At 43.3% G+C, this 24,685-nt stretch overlaps 1 long non-coding RNA gene across 2 annotated transcripts; it reads right to left on the reverse strand.

The window, feature by feature from the left end:
• Nucleotides 1-366: 366 nt before the first annotated feature.
• LOC123283428 (uncharacterized) lies at nt 367-24,472 on the reverse strand. Of its 2 annotated transcripts, none has more exons than XR_011498840.1 (4): nt 24,340-24,472; nt 22,225-22,310; nt 17,641-17,771; nt 367-17,287 (listed from the first exon to the last, which is right to left on the reverse strand). It is a non-coding gene; the product is annotated as an uncharacterized lncRNA (long non-coding RNA). The 2 variants fall into 2 exon arrangements; XR_011498839.1 differs by lacking the exon at nt 24,340-24,472 and adding an exon at nt 23,786-24,329.
• Nucleotides 24,473-24,685: the final 213 nt, after the last annotated feature.

The following is a 24,685-nucleotide window of genomic DNA, read 5'->3' on the forward strand; positions in this document are numbered from 1 at the left end:
TTTAATCTAGACTCTGCCACTAATTAATTAGCTAAGTGAACTTGGGCGATTTAATTCTGTTCTACTAACATTTTTGGGGCTCTTCCTAGGAACCAGGGATGGTACTAGGTGCTGGAGGTACCAAGTTGGATAAGAAACAATTCTTGTCTTTAAATTGCTTACAATTTGCCTGAGAAGGCAGATATAAACCAGAAAAACGCAGTTTTCTATAATCATTTATGAAAGTAATATATGAACACATGCTTTGACAGACTATCAGAAGGTATAATTAATTCCATCTGGAGAAGAACGGCAGTGAAATTTCCAAAGAGAAGGTGAAAAAAAATCATCTTTATTGTTTTTTTTATTATAACAGTAATACAGCATTTAAAAAAGTTAAACAAAATATGATACATAGAAAGTGAAAAATCACCATAACTCCCTTTCCAACAAGAGATGAGTGATACTGGTTTGATGTTTATTAGGAGATGACATTTGATCTATCTTTTAAAGGACTAGTGGAGGTTTGCCTGACATGAAAGGTGGCAGAGGTTAGAAAGAGAATTCAAGGCAAAGGAAACATGCAAACAGTGGGAAGGTAAAAGGGTATGGAGGTTTGGGAACAAGCCACGGGAAATTGCGGGGGGAATGGTGAGAAGTAAGGCAGGAGAACAAAGCAGCTAGCAGACCATGAAGGATCTTCTCGACCACGCTAGCGATTTCGAACTGAATTCTACAGCAACTGGGGAGCCATTGAAGTATTTTACGTTGGGAAGCAGATCGAGTCAAGTCTGCATCTTATATACCATCCAATGCCACTGTGGAAGGCGCATTAAGGATGGGATGAGGCAAGACTGAAGTCAGAGAGGCCAGTAAGGAAGTCTGGTGGAAATGAGGAGTCTGAACTAAGGCAGCAGAGTGAAGATCGCGAGGGAGGGATTGATTTGATAGACTTAGGGAGGTAATATTAACAAGAAACAAGTCAACTGGAAGTAAAGATAAATGAAAAGAGGAGTCAAGGGTGGTTCTTTGATTTCTGGCTTTAATAACTGAATGACTAATGATATCACTAACGAAGAGAAAGAACATCGAGTAAGGAGCAGGTATGGGGGAGAGAATAAAGTGTGGAAGACATCCTGGAGAACCTATCCAGGAAGCATTGGTTATATGGGGTTGGAAATGTCTAGATCCCATTCATGAACCCTAGAGGACTCCCAGAAAGGGTACTGGCCAAGGGAGGGTCACCTGGACCAGGGGAAATGTTTACCTGGCACAGCAGAAAATAGTGGAGGTGAGTGAGCAGTCTTAGTACTAGAGGAATAGTATTAAGCATCTGATCCAAGCAGTGAACGTGAAAACATGAAAGGAGATAAGTCCAGGAGTCAGGAAGTTAGACGATGAGAAATAGCATGGGAGGCAGAGTGCAGGATGTGGGCTTCAAGAGAGACAAACATGACAGGTCTTTTTTAATTCTTGGTTCTGACTGAGGAGCTGGGAGCCCACCTATTGGCTTAAAGTACCCTCCCTGGGTCCAGGTGTGGCAGGGCCACAGAGTGCTCAGGTTTGCCCAGCGGAAACCCCAAGAGTCTGGGAGAGAGGAGGGTCCTTTGAGTTACCCTCTTTCTGGTGTTTTCCCCTCCCTCTGCATAGAGTGCTAGAGCTGGCTTCAGTTCCAGCTCGCAAGATGAAAGGAATAGGAATGCTAGAGACAGAAGGTGAAGGGATTTGATTTCTGGGTCAATGGAAAGACCTAAAAAATGAAATTCGGGTTTGTATGAGGGTTGCACCTCATTATCACAGGATGCTGAGCCTTCTTCCAGACGGTGTCCCCAGGGTTCAAAAGCAACCATTTCTCACTTCCAAACCAAGTGGATAGACTCCATAAGTACATGCCTGGGCCTAAATCTTCATCAGAGTCTTCTTTTTGCTAGGGAAATGGTCATAGTTATGTAAGCTTGGTTAGGGTGGGCCAGGACAGAGGTAGACATCAAAAGTGCCTTAAGCCCTCTTGCTGCAGAATCTCGCTCCAGACAAAGTGTCACCCTTCTCAACTGGACTATACTAATAGTGGGTGCTTCAAGAGAGTCCAGCCACAGGCTCATACAGGTCCAGGTCTAGGAAGAATAAAATGTGAGCACTCTCTCATCTCCACTTCAGAGGGTGTAAGGAGGTTCTATTCATCAGGCCAAAGGACTTCAATGGGAGCCCTATATGACCTGAAGAGTATTATTAAGGATTTGGCTATTTAAATTGCCCCAAGTGGATCAGAAGTGGAGGATTCCTCCACAACCACCCTCTGAAATATTTAATCAGGTTGGAAGATATCCAGAAAAACCTAAGCACCTATAGGAAACAGACTGCCCGAGAGCACTATCTGCTTTTTGTAACCTGCCACCCCAGTTTTAGTGGGTGACAGCACCCTACTCTCACTGCCAGCGGCAAGAACCTGACCATCATATCCTGCCAGGTTATCTCTGACTCAGGCTGGGGTGATAGCTGTATTGGCTAAACCAAGGCAAACCAACGCATTCCTAGATGTCCCAGAGCCCACTGCCAATCAAGTCTGCAGTTGGGACCCCCCGATTCCTCTCCCACTCAATCCACTCCTTCAAACACAGCCCCTGCCCCAAAGTGGAGAAACATAAGAACGAAGAGAGGGAGGGCAGTAAAAAAGGAGGTAGAGGGAGGAAATATGTTCTTCACTTTGGAGGAAAAGGAAAGAAGAGAAGAGAGCTCCCACCCGAAGGTTTCTGTTTCTTTGGGTGGAATAGAAGGACTAACATGGTGGAAGGCCAAAGCAGTGAGGGCACTGGGGAGAGCGTGGGGGAATGACCAATCATGGGGTACAGTTGCGGGGGAGGGATTGTGAGGAAGAGGGGAGTGAATTTAGGGGACCAATGATAAATTATAAGTACAGGAAGTGAATAAGGACTAGATAACATGATGCAATTGAAAAGCAGGTTCAGTGGAGGTGGGAAAGTGTGTGGGAGAGCAGGTGTGGTAGGCTGAACAGTGGCACCCTGAATCACAGCCACGACCTAATCCCTAAAGCTGGTGACTGTTCCCTATATGGTTAAAAAAGAACTTTGCAGATGTGCTTAAATTAAGTATATTGAGATGGGGAGATTATCCTGGGTTATCCAGATGGACTTAAATGCAATTACAAGTGTCCTTATAGAAAGAGATTTGACACACAGAAGAGGAGAAGGCAATGTAAGCACAGAGGCAGAGATTGCAGTGATGTGGCCACAAGCTGAGGAATGCTGGCAGCCACCAGAAGCAGAAAGAGGCAAGAATTCTCCCCTAGAGCCTCCGGAGGGAGGAGGTGCAGCCTTCCTGACACCCTGGTTTCAGCCGATGCTGACATTGGACCTATGGCATCTAGGAACTATGAAAGAATAAAGTTCTGTTGTTTTAAGCCACCAAGTTTATGGTAACTTCTTAACAGCAGCCACAGGAAACTACATAGCAGGTTATGAAGACAGAATCACAGAGTTTCACATCACAAGAGGAGGGTTCTTTGGGGTGAGAATAAAATCCAATTTGTAGCCATGTGATGACTGAAAGAAGAGTGGAAGTGAAATGAATTTGAAATAAACCTCATAAGCCCTTAGCATGTGCTAGGAGCTGGCCAGGCATCTGAAGTACATTATATCATTTAATTCTTACAACCACCTCTTAAGGTAGGTTTCTCATTCCATCTTTTCTTATTGGTGAGATGAAAGTGCAGAGTGATTAGGAACCATGGTGATCATGGAAATGGGACTTTGAAGTCCCATATATCCATCACCAAAGTCAGGGTTCTATTCACACCACCCAGGGAAGCTGAGGCTCAGATGATTACTGGGTTCGCAGTATGGATGCTGAAGAAGATGACAGAAGTTAGAGTGGAGAGGGACACTAAATGTGTTTAATAAATGCTCAACTCTTCCCCTGAATCTGAGATGCCTGTGTGCTTTGAAAGACTGGGAAGAGAGTGTTGGGTCCTTCACTTGAGAGGGTTTCAGGGACAGTGTATCATCAAGGCAAAACCAAGCCTGTTAGGACAAGGAAGCAGAGAGGGCACATTCTAAAAAGCTGAGGATGACAGGAAGTTTCTTGGCTGTGAAACTGGAAATTGAAGAGAGCACAGTGAAAGACATCAGAAGGGAAGCCTAGAGACTTCCTGGTCCAGCAAGATGGGGATAGGATAGCACAGAAGCCCTCCCATATAAACACTCAGAAATGTCTTGCAAAATAAAACACTTTTAAAATGCATGAACAACAACAACAAAACAATCCAATTTAAAAATGGGTAGAGAACTTCAGTAGACATTTCTCCAAAGAAGATATACAAATGGCCAATAAGCACATGAAAAGATGCTCAACTACTCACTAGGGAAATGCAAACCAAAACCACAGTGAGATACCCTCTCACATCTATTAGAACAGCTGCTATAAAACCAAAACCAAAACAAAATAGAAAATAACAAGTGTTAGCGGGGATGTGGAGAAATTGAAACCCTTGGACACTGTTGATGGGAATGTAAAATGGCGCAGCTACTGTGGAATACAGTATGGCAGTTCTTCAAAAAACTAAAAATAGAATTACCATATGATCAGTAATTCCACTAACACATCCAAAAGAATCAAAAGCAAGGTCTTGAAGAGATACTTGCACACCCAAGTTCTTAGCAGCATTATTCACAATAGTCTACCAATAGTAAGGTGGAGTGTCCATCAACAGATGATTGGATACACAAAATGTGCTGTACACACACAATGGAATGTTATTCAGCCTTAAAAAGGAAGGAAATCCTAACACATGCTACAATATGGATGAACCTTGAAGACATTATGCTAAATGAAATAAGTCCGTCACAAAAGGACAAATACTGCATGATTTCACCTTTGGGAGGCAAATTCATAGAGAGAGAAAGTAGAATGGTGGTTGCCAGGGGTTGGTGGGGGTAGTGAGGGATGATGAGGAGCTATATTGTCTAATGAGTATAGAGTTAAGTTTTGCAAGATAAAAAGTGTTCTATAGATAGATGGTGACGACAGTTACACAAGAATGTGAAGTACACACTAAACATGGCTAAGATGGTAAATTTTATGTTGTGTATATTTTACCACAATCTTAAAAAATAAAGTAAACATAAATAAATAATGCATGGATAAGCTTGAAAGTTAGAAAAGGAAATCTCTGGGTGCTGAAGTGAAGAGGAAACCCAGCTAGAACAGCAGACTCTGGAACTTATGCTGCAGTGGTCCTGGGGAGATGACCTGATCCAGTAATGGCTGTGGGCTTGGATGTTAATAACCACTCAGGACAGAAGACGAGGTCTCAAGCCTGGGTGAAATGAAGAGTTGGAACTGAGTCCCCTACATAAGACAGATGCTCTCAGAAAAGCCAAACAACCACCCAGAAAGACATCAAGGAGGCTCATTGCTGCCCTGACTCTAGATGGTGAAAAACAGTCCCGTGTGAAACCTCAAAGTCGCAGCGATATGCCTCCACAAGTTTCAAGTCCAAATATCTATTACCTGCATCAGAAAGAAACCCCAAGCCAAGAAATTAACATAAAATTGGTCTTTAGCCAGTGATACCCTAGGATACCTGGCAGAAGCAAAGACAAAACCACTCTGAAATTACACTTCAACACTCCAGGCCACAGAGAATTCCCAGAGGAAAAATAAAGCCCTGCTTACAATAAAAATTATAAAAACAGAGAGAAGTAATCTACCATGTACAAGAGTCAGCAGTCAAAATAAACAGCAGGATTCAACTCCTCAAAACTTTAGATAGTAGATAAACTATTAGAGACCATAACGTTAGTATTTCTAAATGATTTAAAAATCAAAGAAGGATATTCCTAAGAATAGTACCAGACACTATTTTAAAGAGAATAGAAGGATCTAAAATGAGCCAGAGGGAACTTCTGGAAATGAAAGATATGGTTACCAAAACTAAAAGTGCAAGGAATGCATTAAATAGCCTATTAGACATACAGAAGAGAGAATTAGTGAAATGGGGGAGAGATATGAGGAAATATTCCAGAATGCTCCACAGAGAGACAAAGAGATTAAACACATAAAAAGACAGGTTAAAAGACAATGATGGATGAAAAAAGCCAACATGTGTCTGATAGGAGTACCAGAAGAAGGCAATAGAAAGAAGCAATATTCAAAATTTAATATGTGGGTCCAAAAAATGGCCTTGCCCATTACTGTCTTACCTTGGGCAAATAGTTTAACCTCTCTGTGACCAATCTCCTTAATTGTAAAATGGTTATAGGACTCTGTTGCGAGAATCAAATAACATATGTAAAGCACAGCACACAAGAAACATAGTGCATGTGGCTATTATTGTTATCAATGAGAATTACTTCATATTGGTAACAGATTCAAACCACAGTGTAAAGAATGACATGGAAGATAAATAAAAATAAATCCATACCTAGATATACTATACTAAACTGCAGAACATCAAAGACAGGGAGAAAAATCTTAAAGCAACCAGACAGGAAAGAGAGATTACCTGCAAAGGGACAATAATTAGACTTACAACAAGGGTCCTTCTTAATAGCAACAAAAGAGGCCGGAAAGGAAAGGAACATGTCTTCAAGATGCTGAGGGAAAATAACTGTCAAGCTAAAATTCAAAATCAGATAAACTGCCATTTACCACTGCAGGTGAAATAAAGGTATTTTTCAGAGTAAAACTGGGATTTTTTTTTTAACCACTCACAAACTCTTACCCAAAGAACTACTAAAGGAGGTACTTTAAGAAGGAAATTGATTCCAGAAGGAAGACATGGCATGCAAGAAGCAGTAATGAGAAAAGAGGAGGATCTGATGGGGGTTGGGGTGAGAGATGAGAGGAGTCAGGGACACGGATCTGCAGGAGAGGAGAGGGGCCAGAGGAACTGACGTTGTGGGCGATCACCGTGAGTCACAGAGGAGACTGAGATAAGGTTTCCAGAATTATGGAGGAGAGATGTGAATGGAGCTAACAAGCTTTGGAGAGCTAATTAGAATTTTGGTGAGGGGATATTCGGTCCCCCTCCCAGGGGTTGTGAAGGAACTGAGCTGCTTTCTGGGCCTCAGTTTTCTTGTCTGGAGTGTCGGGTTGGATTTGATGATCTCTGACGTGCCTCCTAGCTCTAACATTCTACAGTGTTGGCTAAAGTGAGATACGGGAACGGGACTTTTGAGAATAGCTGGACGAAGGGTATGGAGACTTCTGAAACTTTGAAAGATGAGCTCCATCAGTTTCTGAAAACAAGACAATTGATACTGGACATCTAAAGTCCCTACAAGAAAGAAGGGATGTCATGTTGAGATGACCAGAGCAGAGAATGGGCCTGAGCATGGCGCAGACATAAATGGAAGAGGTAGAGGACAGGGGAAGTCCTAAAAAGCTACATCCTAGCTTCCGAACTGCTTTCCAAAGGCTCTGTGTTTGACAGAAATCCAAACATGTCTTGTCTCACGCACTTTCCCCTTTAATTTTCAAATTGATGTATATTTTAAGGGAAATTTAATCCATGTGGCTCTGAATCATGTACAAAAAACTCCTCTAAGAGACACTTGATGCTGGGAGGTCTTTGTGAACTTGGAACAACTTGTTACAAAATGCCCTTTTTTCACTGATTCTGTTTCCAGTCTCTCTCTACCTCTCTACCCAAGGTCCAAGATTTGGGTCAGATGCTAGGAACCTGCTGGATAAAGTCTCTGCACTTTTCTTCCTCTTCTTCCTTGGCGGTCAAAGGGAACTCATCCAAGCCATGGGGGTGTAGGGCTTGGTTCTGTCAAAGAAACAGTGCAGTCCTTGATGCTAGCACGAACAGGGCCTGAGTTTGGTTCTCCAGCACAATGGCTGCATTTGAGGCAGGGCTGGCAAACAGGACTCCAGTTTCCAAGCCATGTTTCCTTAGGTTTCAATAAGCACTCCACCCAACCTTATTAGACAGTGGCAAACCTCACAGCCGCGTGTTGGTGGTTCATCCTCTTCTGCTAACCAGAGCCCGGGCCCACAAGGCTCCAGGAGAGGAAGGTGTTCAGCCAGGCTGGGCTGCACAGTATTTTCCTCCAACTGTTCTCAAGTTCTCATGCTGGCTTGAGTGCATGGTCCCAGCTGACCCCATTGCTTCAGCAGTCCTGCGGTGTGCCTCACTTCCAGGAATCTTACCCAGCCCGGGGCGGAGGGCCTCGTCACGTATCTACCCACAGACTAGTTCCAAGATGTAGAATCACACCGCTGGAAAGAATTTCCAATCTGTGACTTTGGGCCCTTGGGCCTTTCCTCTATGACTGGCGACATCCCTTTAAAGCACATCTTCTCTCATACCTTCACATTCTCATTCATTTAATTTTTTTAGCTGAATTTGAGCTGGAGATGCAAAGACCAATCAAACAGAAGAGTCAAATCTTGCCACTTAGAAAGCATCATGGGAGCTGAAAACTACCCCAGGGCTGGTTTTCTATGTTGTTTTTTTCCCCTTTAGGGTTGGAATTACTCATGGTAACTGCTTATTGTGGCATAATTTTAGGGGTGACCTTTCCTCAATGATACCCCCAGTGACATCCGCTGTTCCATTACTAACTGTTATTGGTGCTCAGATTGTAGGGGGAAAGACGGGGATTTGGAACACGCCTGTAAGCTGCATACACGCCTGGAAATGAAAGCACGCCAAGTCCAGAACAGCTTGATGTAAACGACTTAATTAGAGCAGGAAGCCCAGTGAGACAATGCCGTTTAGCTTGGAGTCCAAAAAATGGAGTTTGAATTCTGGCTCTACTGTCTTTCTATGCCTTAATTCCCTCATCTGTAAATTGGCAATAACCATCCCTGTCTCATTACAAGGCTGTGATCAAGACATAAATGCGTGTGTGTGTGTATCCATGAACAGATTCTGTAAGCACCTCACGGGGCAGGGACCGTGGAGAGGAAGGAGGGAGGAGCACAGAGCTCCGGGATTCGGCACAGGCTGATGCAGCGCAGAGTCCTAAAGACCTCCCCAAGGACCAGCCTGGGCACACCGGGCAGCTTACTGCTGGACCAGCCTTCCCCCTGATGGGGCTCGGGATTCAGAGGCGGAGTGTTTCTCAGCGTTCCACTCCAACACCCAGAGCCAGTCTGATGCAGCCTGCGAGCCCCGGGTCCCCTCCACCAGTGAGTGTGGATCTGCTCTCCACCTCGGCCCGTAGCTGGAGGGTTTGGAGAGCCGGCTGGACAGTTGGAAGCGCCCTGGTGGCGTTTTAATGAAGACTTATCCCTCAGGTGTAACTTTTACTGACTCATGGGAAGGCTACTCACTTCTGCTTGGGGCACCTTTACTCTGGCTTCATAAAACATTGCTTATAAGGCCAGGTTCAAATGAAGTTAAAACAGTATAGCAGGGCGGTGGGGATGGGCTGTGGAAGACTCTAGCCCATTACACAGGCAGATTTCCTGTAGCCTCAGTCTACAGGCTGGCGGATTGCCCACGAGAGTTATTTTTCTATTAATTTGGGCTGATTTTCCCCCAAAGCAGGTGCCTGGAGCTCCGAGGGCAGGGTACCGGCGAGAAACGTGGGGCTGACATGTGAGCCCCAAGCTGCAGCAGCAGGGGGGCTGTCTTACCTCCAGCCTTGGAAACACAGCCTGACTCTTGGGAGGGAGCCTAATTGATTCTGCCGGTGGCAGCACTGTGGTGGAGACCCCTGGAAAGAATGCTGTCTGGGGCCAGGGTACCAGTGCCGAAGGCGCACACACTTCCTTTAATTAACAGGAGCCCGATGCCAACAAACACACCAGCGTATGGGAAGTGAGGGTGACTAAAGGGCCAGCCTCTTGACTTCCTCAGGGAGGGCCCTGCCAGCCTAGAGTATTCGCCGTTCTTGTTTCCTCACAAAAAAGCCCCTGTGCTTGTTGGCGAGGCAGGGCCCCCGGTGCTGGCAGGTCCCCAGCCTGGCGGCACTGCCCGAGCTTGTCTTCCTCCCTCTCTGGCAGGGATTTTTTTCTTGTGTAGCTAGTTTGAAGCATTCAGAAAAGCCGGGGACCTTTCTGGGGATCTCCTGGCCTTAAATGGTCATCCTCTGCCTCCCTTTTTCTCTCGTTGGCATTTCAGGACTTTGGTTATTTCTATTGATAAACTTTATCTCCTTCTCTCTCTAGAACTCCCACAATCACTGCCTACCCTCGCCCCCTGCAGGGTCTGAAATTGTCTCCAGCCCCCGGGGAAGCCTGTCTGGGTGAGGAGGGGGGCTCCGCTGTCTGTGGCTTTTCCTACAGACAAGGTCAGTGTCTCTCATTTCTAATGTAACCTTTTCTATACTCGATGAGTCTCTTTTGATTATTGGTCTTCACAAGCACAGCTCGAGAGACAGTGATTCATTCAACAAGCATAAACATCACGTGTCTGTTATGTGCCAGGCACTGTGCTGGATTCCGGGTGGTGGGACCCCTTTCCAGGTAGGGAGCCAGAGGCAGGAACAGAAGCAGCGGGACATGCTGAGGGCACCAATAGGTCCATCCGAAGAGCGACAGGTGTAACATGGAAAGACCATCCTGGCTATGCACAGACCATCTGAGTCAGATACAGACTTGTTAAAATGCAGATTCCCAGGCCTCATCCCAGAACTTCTAAATCATAATCTCAGGGAAGGGGGCCTAGGAAGACGTGTTTTAATGAGGTTCTTATTCACACTAAATTTTGAGGACCACTGTCTAGTTTGAGAGCTAGTGTCTTAGGGGTAGTTAGGAAGGGTGCACTGACATGATGACATTTGAGGTTTTTTTTAAAGGCTTAAAGGTTTATTTAAATTTTGTTTTTCCTTATGTGAAATCATCAATACTTTATTATTATATACCATATATACAGGGGTGGATCCAGTTTCATGAGGCAGTTGCTTATAAAACTCTGGTGGCCCTTTTTTATAATCTTAGTTTTTTTATTATTTAAAAAATTGTGGTAAAATACACATAATGTAAAATTTACCACCTTTACCATTTTGAGTGTACTATAGTTCAGTGGCATTAAGAACATTCACATTGTGCAACCGTCACCACCATCCATTCACAGAACTCTTTTCATCTTGCAAAATTGAGACTCTTTACCCATTAGACAATATAGCTCCTCATTTCCCCTCCTTCTACCCTCTGACAACCACTATTCCCCTTTCTGTCTCTATGCATTTGCCTCATATAAGTGAAATCATACAGTACTTATCCTTTGGGGACTGGCTTATTTCATTTAGCATAATGTCTTCAAGGTTCATTCAGGTTGTAGCATGTGTTAAAATTTCCTCCCTTTTTAAGGCTGAATAATATTCCACTGTGTGCATACAACATATTTCGTTTATCCATTCATACATCAATGGACACTTGGATTGCTTCTACCTTTTGACTATTGTGAATAATGCTGCCAGAAACATGGGTGCACAATGTCTCCTCAAGACTCTTCTTTCAATTCTTTTGGATCTGTATCCAAAGTGGAATTGCTGATCGTATGATAAATCCATGTTTAATATTTTTAGGAACTGCCATACTGTTTTCTATAGTGGCTGCACCATTTTACATTCCAACCACAGTGCATAGGGTTCCAATTTCACCACATCCTTGCCAACACTTATTTTCTGTAGTTTTTTTGATAGTAGCCATCCGACTGGGTGTGCAGTGGTATCTCATCGTGGTTTTGATTTGCACTTCTCTAATGATAAGTGATGTTGAGCATCTTTTCATGTACTTATTGGTCATTTGTATATCTTCTTTGGGAATGTATACAAGACATTTGAGTTTTGAAGGATAACTAGGACCTCTAAGGGGAGGGATGGGGAAGGAGATACCAAACAGGAAGAAGAAAGGAACAAAAGCCCCAGGGGTATGAAAGAGTGTGTTGTTGAGACCTGTGGGAAGGAGGGGCAGCTTGAGGCAGCTGGGAAGGCTCCTGTGAGGCATTGTAGGGCACATTTGTTGAGTCCTGGCCACCTAGCATCCATTCACCACTCTTAATAATACTCTGCAGGTTGGGCACTTATCATCAGCCAGACCATGCTAGGAATGCCAAAATTATTCCTCCTGGAACTTTGAAGATAGAATGGAGTGAAGCAGGAAAAAAAAAGGTTAGGGAGCATTCATGGCAGCACAGTACCTGGGCAAAATCTCTCTAATTCCTTCTCTTTTCCTCTCTTTTCCAACTAGCTACAGATGGTTTTATTGTTTCCAAACAGGAAATATTGTCTGACACAAATATGAAAGGACTCAATGTGGAATACCTTAATACTTACTATGTGTCAGGATCTCACATATCTTAGCTTAATTTATTTTCTTCATGCTTTCTCTTATTTTGAAGACATAAAATTTAATTATCTTAGGTGGGGTTGTGTCCTCACAAATAAAGAGCTTTCTCTGCTCTTTGTGTTGGGGTTTCTAGTATCAGAGAAGTTCTATTCATCTGAGGCTTTGCAAATGGCTTTGCTTGCCTAATGAGTGAGAAAGGATGTGGAAAACTTCCTTGCTGAGGGCCTTAATACAGTGGAGAAATATCTAAAAAGCGATCTGTAGGGAGGGACCCAGAATATTTCCATCAAATTGTGAGAACATGAAGAGCATGCTTACTAAGGGTGTTGGGAGAAGAGAAGGGTTGGGAGGTCTGACTACACCCAGGAGGATAGGCTTACTTTTCAAAAGGATTTTGGTAAACATATAAGAAAAAAATAAAACACAGCAAACAAAAAAAGTTCACTAGGAACAAGAAGAAAATACTGCTATATAGAGAGAAAACAAATCACTCAAGGACAGGATAGAAGAATGACTGCTGTGCCTGAATATGGAGGAAAAGATAGAGGTGAAGGCACAGAAGAAGCATGCACACATCTCCATCCCTTTATCCAGTTTGGATTGTCTCCTGTAGGCAACAGAGACTGAATGTTTTTGAACAAAGGTAGTACATTATCAGACACTTGTCTTGGACAGATATCTCAGATCACCAGATATAAGGCAACTGTAACAATCCAGGCAAGAAATGACAAAGGCCCAAATTAAGGCCATTGCAGTGGGAATGGAGGGTGGGAGAAGGGCAGGAACGATAGAAGTCCTCTGTAAGACACAATGACTGGATAAGGGGATGGAGATGTGTGCATGCTCCAAAACAGCTCTTTCCACGGCTTTAGAAAACTGAGTGGATGGTCCTGCCACTCACCAAGGCAGAGAATGCTGGAATAAGAAGACAACTGTGACTTCCCTGAAGGCAAGGTGTCCACAATACTGAACCATTGCTCTTCTCTCTCCCCAGTGGTGCACTGGGGTTTCTCAACCTGGTTCTTTGCTATCCTCCTAATGTATAACAAGCCCTGAAACAATCCAGACACTTTGGGAACATCATCGGCTCTCAGCTTTGACCAAGAGAAAGCAGTGGGTTCAGTAAGTGCTTTGCCGACGGCAGGATTACACCATAAAGTCTGTGGGCAGCCTCATGATTCTTGATTCAGACCATTTTCTCAACTGCAAAAGCCACTGAAAGGTCTCTGGATGAGCATCTATGCTCTCATGTCTACTACTGTGGGAAGGTGGGGGATGCTATTCTTTTGCAGACTTTTTTCCAGCTGGTGGCTTTCACAAACCACGTGGAAGACTGAAAGTCACGTCTCATCAGCAGGCTGAAGACCCAAGCTTGTACAGTACTCGGTGACACTGTCTGGTGTACCCATAGCCAGGGGACTCTCTGGCTACTCCCGAAAACCCAGAGTAGTGGCAGAGGCCAATTCAATTACCAAGAGGAATTTTTACAGTCTTAAATTTGAAAGAACTGGTACAAATTTGGTCCCAGGAAGAAAAACATTTCAATCCAATGCCCTGGTTCTACTGAGCCTGGACAAAGCACAGCCTGAGCTGACGAGTGGAGTACAGAGTTGGGGTTGGCCCAGAAGGAGATAGCACTCAACGATGTGGCTTAAAACAATAAATATGTATATTTTCACGTAGTTTCTGTGGGTCAAGGATCCAGGAGCAGCTTAGCTGGCTGGTTCTGGCTCCATGTCTCTCATGTGGTTGAAGTCAACCTGTCAGCCAGGGCTATAGTCATCTGAAAACTTGATGGGGCTGGAGGATCCACTTCCAAGTTCACTCACATGGCTGTTTGTAGAAAGTCTCAATTCCTTGCCACGTGGACCTCTCCATAGGGCTGTTCATGACATGGAAGCTGGCTTTACCCAGTGCATTAAGAGGGAGAGAGAGAGCAAAGTGGAAGCCACAATATCTTTTAAAATCTAATCTCAGAAGAGGCATATCAATATTTCTGCCGTATTCTACTGGTCACACAGACCAACGCTGGTACAATGTGAGAGAGAATCACACAAAAGTGTGAAACCGGGAGGCAGAGCTCACTGGGGCCATCTTGGAGGATGGATACCACACTGAAAGTTCTGGTGAGCACTCTATCCTATAGTGCACCTGTTAAACAGCCAGAAGGAAAGACAATTTGACCCATGATACTTTCTCTTCATTTGTTTTTTCCTACCCTTACTACTGTGTAGGAAACTTTGTGAACTTCATGTTGCCTGCATTTTGACTTCCAGCGTTTCCATCCCATTCCCACTCACGAACCCTTAATGTACAACTCCAGCCTTCTAAACTTCAACTGCATTTCGATGCAACACTCTACAGTTCAGCACTTTCTCATTGTTTTACATGTACTTACATGGCTTCCCCAACTAGACTATACGCTCCTCATGAGAAGGGACTGTATGTCTTCTTTTTATTTATAAGGGGCCACAGCAGCAAGCCCAATGCTACACACATAGTAGTTGTTTAATCACAAGTTATTCATTGACTGATTTAGAGATCCTCCTCGAATCCTCCTTTTCATAGTCTGGGAAGTTGAGGAGTCAGCAAGGAAAAAACTTGGTCAGATGAGTCATCAGTCAGGTCCAGAGCAAAACTCCACAGGCAGCTGCTTATCCCAGCTGGAGCAAGAAGACCGGCTCTTAGTCTGAGGCTCAGAGGCCGCATGCTGCATTTAGCTGGGTCTGATGATCCAGCCTCTCTTGCACTGAGCTGCCCAATAACTCACGAGGCTATTGGAAGCCTCATTTCTGTACAGCCTGGGCTGGTTGGGCACAGTCTTCCAGGCAAGCACTAATACTTCAGGGGGAAATGGTTACTAACAAGCAGAACTTCCCTTTAAATCTCTCCATGATTTGTTACGTGGCTCTGAAATGTGAAGCACGTCCGCTCTGTAGAGCAGGAGAAGGGCCACTCGCCTTGCAAAATGTCATCAGCACACACCAGTGAGTCACATGGATCTGATTCTAGTCTGCTCCTTAGCACTAAATCATACAACAGTGGGTGACTTGCAAAGGAAGCTGTAATCAGCCCAGTGCTGGTGAAATACAGGTAGTGGTGCCAACCAACTGCACGTTGCAGCTGACATATCTAAGAGGCAACACCAAATCTCAGACTGGAATCCCATCGAGGAGAACCCGCCCCTGCTTTCCACTTGGCTTGGGTTTACCTTGGGGTTGATGGGTCCCTACTAAATGTTTAATCATTCAAATGGCCTTTGGAAACCTGTGCCTTTTGTTCTTCTGGTGAATTTACCTTGGTTCCTGTGTTGTCTGCACCTCAGCTTTTCCTATAGTGGTTTTGCATTTGTGGTAACTACGGGAGAAAGCCTGTGAAAAATGTTTTGTTATATTACATTGCCCCCTGGCTCCGATGAATTGCTCCGTAAATCATGTTGTTGTTAAAGTGTCCTAGCAAAACTAAACCACTTTCAGGGTCTCAGAGCACAGGGATATTAATCAGAGGCAACCATTGCAGAAGGGACATTAAACAAAAAAAAAAAAATGGAAAGAAATAAAAAACACAGTTTTTAATGTGTGGAGCCTGGAGAGGAGAATACATTGGGACTGGGCCAAACCAGACTATCTTTCCTCTTTCATAAATACTCTGATCTAGGAATGCTATATCTCTGAGCACTTTAAACCCATTTGGTTTTATAGCAAAACAATATTGAACACCTGCTGCATCTTAATGATCTAGTTCAAGCAGCACAGGGTGAGACTGGGGGGTGGAGGTTCTATAAATCAGGAAAGACCTTTAATCAGATTCAGCTGGGACCCACCGCATTCGCTGAGAGGATGACAGGTACCAGCATCTCACAAACATTCCTGAGAGCGGCTGTCCTTGACTACAGCACAACAGAGGCAATGGACCCAGCTCCCTGAGTCCCAGGCTCAAAGCAAACCTTGGGGAGCGGAAGCAGGAACAGCAGCATTATTGCTTAGGACAACTAGTCAGCAGGCCGGCCGCCTTATCGAGAGCCCATAAACCACTCTGCACTGGTGTGATGGAAAAACACGAGCACAAGAAGGCCAAACTCTACTATAACAAACTCTACATTCCGGAACTTTAGTCAACAGAGTATTGCTCAAAATAAGTGGCGCTTGTTTGTCCTTTTGTTGCTCAGATTTCTTGTTACAGGGTTTGGTTTCTTTTTTTCTTTTTCCAGCTTCATTGAGATGTAATTGATGTATAACATTGCGCAAGTTTAACATGTACAATGGGATGAGTTGAAAGACATACATATTGTGAAATGTTTACCACAATAAGGCTAGTAACGCATCCTTCACGTCACATAATTACCATTTTGTTTTGTTACAGTAAGAGCATTAAAGCTCTATTCTCATAGCAACTTTTAAGTATGCAGTATGGTATTGTTAACAATAGTCATCATGCTCTCCCCTGAATCCCTGAAACTTATTCATCTTATAACTGGAAGTTTGTGCCTTCGGACCAACATCTCCTCATTCCTTCACCCCTCAGCCCCTAGCAATCACCAGTCTACTCTCTGGTTTTATGAGTTTGGCTTTTTTAGTTTCTACATATAAGTAAGATCATACAGAATGTGCCTTTCTCTGCCTGACTTATTTCACTTAGCGTAATGCCCTAAGGTCCATTTATGTTATCACAGATGGCAGGATCTCCTTCTTTTTTATGATTGAATAATATTCATATATACATATCTCACATGTTCTTTATCCATTCATCTGGTGATGGACCCTTAGGTTGTTTCCATGTCCTGACTATTGTGAATAATGCTGCAATGAACATGGGGATGCAGATAACTCTTCAAGACAGTGATTTCACCTCCTTCAGATACATACCTAGAAGTGGGATTGCTGGATCATATGGAAGTTCTGTTTTTAACTCTTTGAGGAAACTCCATACAGTTTTCCATAGCGGCTGCACCAGTTTACATTCCCACCAACAGTACTCAGGCTTCCTCTTTCTCCACATCCTCACCAACACTTATCTTTTTGTCTCTTTGATGATGATAGCCATTCTAAAAGGTGTAAGGTGATATTTCTTTGGGTTTTGATTTGCATTTCAGGGTTTGGTTTCTAATGGAATCTGACTTAAAGTAGATGGCTTGTGCCCTTAAATGACTTATAATCTAATGATACGTGACAAACAAAAAAAGTACTGTCCTTAAACATATATTAGAGACAAACTGTTTAAATCTCAGACCTCCTTATAAAACCTAACGAATGGGGAGAGGGGCAGCTTTCCACTGATTACTTGCAGAGAAAACATTGCAACCAAGGTCAACCTTTTCAAACCCATTCCTATTTCTTCATCTCTTCCTCATTCCCCAAACACACAACGGAAATAAATGTTACTTGAAATGCCACCAACCTCTTAATACTTTGGAATATGAGGATTATGATCAAGCAGATGGACTCTAGGATCAGCAGGCCTAGGTGTGAATCACGGCTCTATGTGCCCCTGGTCAATTACGTTAACTCTCAAGGCCTCAGTTTCTTCATCTGTAAAATAGAAATAATAATAGGACTAATCTCATATAATTGTTGTGAGAATGAACTAAGAAAATCCTCGTAAGGGGCTCAAAACATTACCAGGCAAGTAGTAAGTGTTCAATAATGCTATTATTATAAGCATTACTATATATATACATATCTCATTGTCATATTATTTATGTATATACACATTCACACACCTTTTTTTAAAAATTATTTTATTGGGGTCATATTTGCCCACAACATTCCGTAAATTTCAGATGTACATTATTATATACCAGTTTCTGTAAAGACTGCATCATGTTCACCACTAAGAGTCTAGTTAGTCTAGAACACTAATCTGTTCTCCTTATCTCTGTGCTTGTTTATCTTCCACTTAAGAGTGAAATCATGTGGTATTTGTCTTTCTCCGTCTGACTTATTTCGCTCAGCATAATGCCCTCAACGTCTATCCATGTGGTCGCAAATGGCACAATTTTGTCTTTTTTTAATGGCTGAGTAGTATTCCATTGTATATCTATATATGTACCACATCTTCCTTATCCAATCTTCAGTTGATGGGCACTTGGTTTGCTTCCACATGTGATGAACATAGGGGTGCATAAGTCTCTTGAACCACTGATTTCATGTTCTTTGGATAAATACTCAGTAGTGGGATAGCTGGATCATATGATATTTCTATTTTAAATTTTATGAGAAATCTTCATACTGTTTTCCACAGTGGCTGCACCAGTCTGCATTCCCACCAGAAGTGTATGAGGGTTCCGTTCTCTCCACATCCTCTCCAACATCTGTTGTTTCCTGTCTTGTTAATTATAGCCATTCTGACAGGTGTGAGGCGATATCTCATTGTGGTTTTGATTTGTATTTCTCTAATAATTAGTGATTTTGAACATCTTTTTATGTGCCTGTTGGCCATCTGTATATCTGCTTTGGAAAATGTCTGTTCATATCCTCTGCCCATTTTTCAATCAAATTGGTCATTTTCTTGTTGTTGCATTGTATGAGTTCTTTATATATTTTGAAAATTAACTCCTTGTCAGATATATGATTTGCAAATATTTTCTCCCAGTTGCTGTGTCGTCTTTTCGTTTTGTTCATGGTTTCCTTCGCCTTGCAGAATCTTTTTAGTCTGATTTAGTCCCATTTGTTTATTTTTTCTTTTGTTTCCTTTGCCTGACTAGACATGGTATTCAGAAAGACACTCGTAAGACTGATATCAAAGAGTCACACACTCTTTTTTTAAAAAAAGACTATACTTTATATACTGTTTTGGTGATCTTTTTAAAACTTACAAAGTATTATGAACATTTTTACACATCCTTAGTCTCCCACAACATCATTATTAATGGCTGCCGAGTATGCCATTACATGAATGTACCCTAAAATATCTAACCAACCTGCTATTGTTGGACAATTAGGATGTTTCCAATATTTGATATTATAAACAGCCTGTAAGGAACCACCTCGTAGAGGTTTCTTGCACACAGCTTTGTTTGCTGCCTTAGAATGAATTCCCAGAAGTAGAACCACTGAATGAAAAGAAATGCAATTAAAATATTCTAAAAAGAATACAAACACATTACAGAAAATAGAGGAAAAAAAAAATACAATACCACCACACTAATACAACTACTAATATAATTTGGGTGTTCACATATTCTGATGTTTTCATTTTTACTTAGAAGAAGAGAAGCTTCAAGCAAAAAATGGGCAGGTGCTTATTATTTCTGCTTCCTTCTGAAACCCACTAAAATGACAATAAAGAACTAAAAAAGAAAAAAGCATAAACCCACAATGAAAAAGAAAATGGAGGAGGAGATGACAACAGTCAAAAGATGTGATCAAAATTTTGAGAGCTGAAAAGCAGACCAGTTGAGTGAGAACTGACTTAGTGGATCAGAGGAAACTAAAATCCATGCCATGACTTAAAATCCATGACTGGCTTTAAAAGAAGCAGTTAGACCCTCCAGGGCCCCTCCTTGACCCTGGAAGAAGACAGAAGATTTACCCTCTAGAGAGGCTGAACCAGATGGGTTCTGGATCTGGAACTTTAGGCACCTCCAAGGGTAAGATGAACCATCTTAATGAAAGGAGTGTATTTAAGTGAAAGCTGACAGACCTACTGGAAGGTAAGATTCCCAGTCCCCTCCCCCAGCTCAGTTCCCAGTGTGCTGGCAGCCAGGCTCACAGCCTCTGCCTCCTCCCCCAAGACAGTAGATTGGAGAATTCTTCTATGAGATTTATAATCCAAGAGAAAAGACTAGGGAGTTTCCCCCAAGGACATGTCAGTTTCCCAAATAAACTATAGTGATGTTCAACACCTGACAAGCACCCTTTCTCCCTCTCCATGCAGAAAAGGATCACGAGACATTTGAGAAAAGCCCCTACCATGAAACACACCAAAACAAAACAAACTAAACAAAACTAACAAAAACAAAACTAACTAACAGGAAAAAAACAGGGCAGGAAGCAGAAGAAAATCTCTAAAAAAGAGAAAATACTGCATTCATGAAACAAGAAAAGGAAGCTATAAAAAAATTTAGAAAGCAAGAAAGTGCTCTGAGTAGTAAAATATATGAGAAAAATATAAACTTTTCTTCTGAAAGGTAAAGTTCTGGAAATTTCCCAGAAAGTAGAACAAAAAGAAAAACTTATAGAAAATGTAAAGGACATGAAATTTTGAGACAGAGGTTCTAGAAAGAGGGAACCAAGAAGACGAATGGGAGGAAATCATTCAAGAATTAATACTGGGTCTGAAGTGAAGGAAAGCGAGACACAGTACAGTGGATGAGAAAAGGCATACCCAGGACACACCATTCTGAAATTTCATATCACCAGGAGCAAAAAGACCATAAAAGTTTCTAAAAAGAAATAAACAAATCCCTTAAAAAGACTGAGAATCAAAATAACAATTAAAGACAACGGAGGAATTCTGAGGGAGATGGTTTTAACCCAGAATTCTATACTCAGCCAAACTATAAACCAAGTATACTAATATAAACATACAGTTTCAGACATTCAAAGTCTCAAGAAATTTATCTTCTTTTCTCAGGAAGTTATTGGTGGATGTGCTTTGCTAAAGCAAGAGAGTAAGAAAAGGAAAAGAAGAAATGGTGATGGGAAAGCTCAGACCCAAAAATAACTTAATAGCTGATGAAGACACAAGCTTACTGTTTCTCACGTGAAAATCCAAGGTAAGTAAGTATTCCAGGGCAGCAGGGCAGCTCTGCTCCATTTAGTCATTAGGGAACCAAATTCCTTCCTTCTCATTTCTCTGCCACTCCTTAGAGCAGTGGTTTTCAAAGTGTGATCTCCAGACCAGCGTCGCTTGAGAACTTGTTAAAAATGCAAATTCTCAGGTCCCAACACCAGATCTAATGAATCAGAAACTCTGGGGGTAGAGCCTAGAAATCTGTGTTTTAACAAGCCTTCCAAGTAATTCTGACATATGTTAAAGTCTGAGAACAAATGTTTCAGGGCATTGTCCTTTTCTGTATGATCAAAGTTTGATTGCAGGCACTTTCATGTTCCAGCTCACCAGAGGGAGAAAGTGTAGAGGTTTTTATGGAAAGGCCAGGAAGTGGCATGCATTGCTTCCACTTGCATTCACTGGGCAAAACCTAGGCATGTGGTAACCCCTAGCTTCAAAGGAGAGTTGGGAAATGTAGTCTTCAGCTGGGCAGCCAAACATTAGCTACAATTCTATCACTATGAGAGAAGGAAATGATGGATTTGAGAGAATAACCAGCAGTTTCTATCACGTGTATAATCCAGGCAAAATGGACTCCGATACAGGAAAGCAGCGAAGATAAATCCCAGGATGATGCTGACGGGACATCCCAGAAAGTCCCAGTCACAGACTGGAGCTGTGACTCGGGCCACAGAGCAGCCAGTCCAGGCGGGAAGAGGAGTGCTGCAAAGGCTCCAGGGAGTTTGCCAAGGAAAATAATGAAATCAAAAGAATACCTGTATTTGAATGTATTGACAGGAGATTTTGCGGGTGAATTAGTAATAGGTACATAGAAAACTAAACAGAATATTAAAAAAGATAGAAAAGTATTAATTCCAGGAAAAACAAAAGGTTGAATAAGAAAGGAAACATAATTATAGGATTCTATGTGGCTTAGCTGGGAATAATATTTACATAGTCATAATGTAAACATTTAATATTGATTTACCCAAAAACGGTGATGTAACTATATTAGGAGGATGAGCAGTGGGAAAGTGTGTGCAGGCCAGTTTAATGATAATAAACAACATTTATATAGCTGTGTCTCTTATACTGTGTGCCAGAAATTATTCTAAGCTCATAATGTACTCCACTTTTAATCTTCATAATCACTCTATAAGGTAAATACCATTTTCATCCATCTTACACATGAGGAAACTGAGGCACACAGCAATCAAGCAACTTGCATAAGGTCACACAGTTAGTAAGTATTGGACTTGGGATTTATACCTCCGTGATTGCTCTCCAGAGTCCGTACTCTCAGTTACTATGCTCCACAGTCTCACTTTCCTTGGTAGGAAGTCAAAAGACAATGCCTAAAATCAAAAACCAAGAAATACAGGATAAGCATGTTATTTATAAATAAGGACACAAATACCGAGAAGAAACAGATAAGAGTCTAAAGTGATTGCTTCCGGTCAGGGGGTAACTGGGAGTGGTCAAGGAATTGCTGTTTTTCTTGTGAGTGTTGTTACAGACCCAATAGTAATGATTGAATTTTTTAATATTTTAAATATCACTTCGATCAAAGTAAAGTTTTAAAAAACAGAGATGATAGAAAGAATGTGCCTGGCTAAGTTAACTTAGAGAATGGAGAGACAGTGACCCAGAAGAGAAGGTCAAAAAGAGCCTAATGGGTAAATTACACAAGTGAGGCTGCTGGGAAAGTTAGAGAAAAAGAGAGAGAGAAGTTTCCAAAAGAATTGGAAACAAGAGGATGGTATTGTTGGAGAAATGACAAGCAGAAAGAAAGAGGTTCAGAGAGAATGAGAAGGGAAGAGATTGAATAAGACAGAGTGGAGACATCACTCCTGAACGTCTGTCCCGGGCTGAAGATCCAGAAAGGAAGCAACAAGCATCATGGAAATTCTGTGGGCTGAATCCAGGGGAGCTACTGAGCTAGTCCTCCAGTGGCTTTATGCAGAGCGCTTTTGATCTGGGCCTCTAACGTGAGACTTCTTTCTCAGCTGAACTAAACAGCTCTGGCCTTAAAACTGAGGGTAGAAGGAAAGACAAACTGCACAGCCATCCTGAGGTGACCAATTAAAACCCAATTCTGTGTCAACTTAAGCCAAACCAAAGTAAGTAATGAAACTTTACTTGTCTATCTACTACGTGTTGGGGCAAGTCACTTAATTTCTCCAAGCCTCAGTTTTTTCTGTTGCAAAAAATCGATACATATCAAATCCTGCATATGGAGAGTACATCATGCTTTTCAAAGCCACTTTTCATTTTCCATTTCCCTGAGCCCCTTTTTCAGGAGATAAAATTGAGGCTCAGGGAAATGAAGTGAGTAGCATAAAATTACACAGCTAGTTAACACTGGAACTCAAATTCTAGTCCCAAACATAGTTCACTTTTGTTCGTAAATATTGTCTCAATTAAGACTCAGAGAAACTCAATGAAGCAAAATATATACATATATATATATATATATATATATATGATTCCAATTTATAGAGGAGGAAACCAAGATATATCTCACATCATCTGGCTGGTTGGCATCTGAATCAGAATCCCAACTCAACTCTTTTGGTGCTAAATTAAGGGCCTTTTCTAATATACATAATCTGTTGTGAGTAAATAAGACCACAGGGTAGAGAGAAGCAGCTCGCAAGCATCCTAGTGCCAGCTCCTCCCCTGACTGCGTAGGGACACGGGTACCATCCTTCCCAGACGTCCGGGTTTCAAACTCTGTCCCGTTTTCAGAACATCCATTTGCTGGGTTTTTTAATTTAGAAAATATGATCATAGAACTAATACCAGCTAAGATTTACTCATGCGCCCTTACTGTGCGGAGTCCAGTTCACAGATTCAGGAGGGGAGCGGGAGAGAGGCCCGCAGGAGCCCGCACTGGGGGGAGCAGGGGGCGGGAGGGCCCGCGGGCGCCGCCCCTGCACCTCCCGCGCTGCTCGGGTCGGGCTGTCCTCCCGGAGCCGCCCGCCTCCTCCCGGTCCCTGGAGCTCGGGCTCGCGGCCCCGGCGCCGCCCCGCCCTCCCACCGGCCGAGACCCCAGGCTCGGGCTTCCTGCGCGGCCGCCGCTCCCGGCCCGGCCGGCTCCCTTCGGACGTGGCACGCTCGCGCGACCTTCTCCCTCTGTCCCTCCGGGCTGCGCCCGGCCTCCCGGCCCAGCAACTGCGCGAGCAAGGAGCCGCCGGGAGCGGGACCCGGAGGCCGGGTGGCGGCCGCCGAGAGGGCGACCCCGCGCGGGCAGCGCGGCAGGGGCGCGGCCCGCCCTCCCGGAGCCTGCCCGCCGGGGGCCCCCTCGAGGGCGGGGAGAGCCATGCCGCCACGGCCGCGCCCTCCAGGACGCCGAGGCTCCCTGCCCACGCCGGCAAGGCCCACCTTCCCCCTGCCTGCCCGGCCTGTCCACGTCGCTCCCGAGGCCCCGTCCGTCCCGCCCCCACCGCCCTTTAACGGGGAATGCTGACAAGTTGAATACAGCGGGAATAACAGCCATTTGTTCTGGTTATCGCTGCCGGTATTGAAGCCAGATGTGTGTGTTGCTGACATTGACATGGTACATCTGGCTGGGTTTTTGGTTTCCATCGCGGAGTTTACCACATCCACCCTAGTCTGCTAGAAGAGAGGAGGCGAACATCTGGAAGTCATTGCAGCTGTCACGCTTCAAGGGGATCCTGTACCACAGAGAAGAGAATTCAATACGTAACTGAGCAAAATTATCCAGCTC

The sequence above is a fragment of the Equus asinus genome, chromosome 27, assembly GCF_041296235.1.
Source record: "Equus asinus isolate D_3611 breed Donkey chromosome 27, EquAss-T2T_v2, whole genome shotgun sequence".
Taxonomy (NCBI): Eukaryota; Metazoa; Chordata; class Mammalia; order Perissodactyla; family Equidae; genus Equus; species Equus asinus.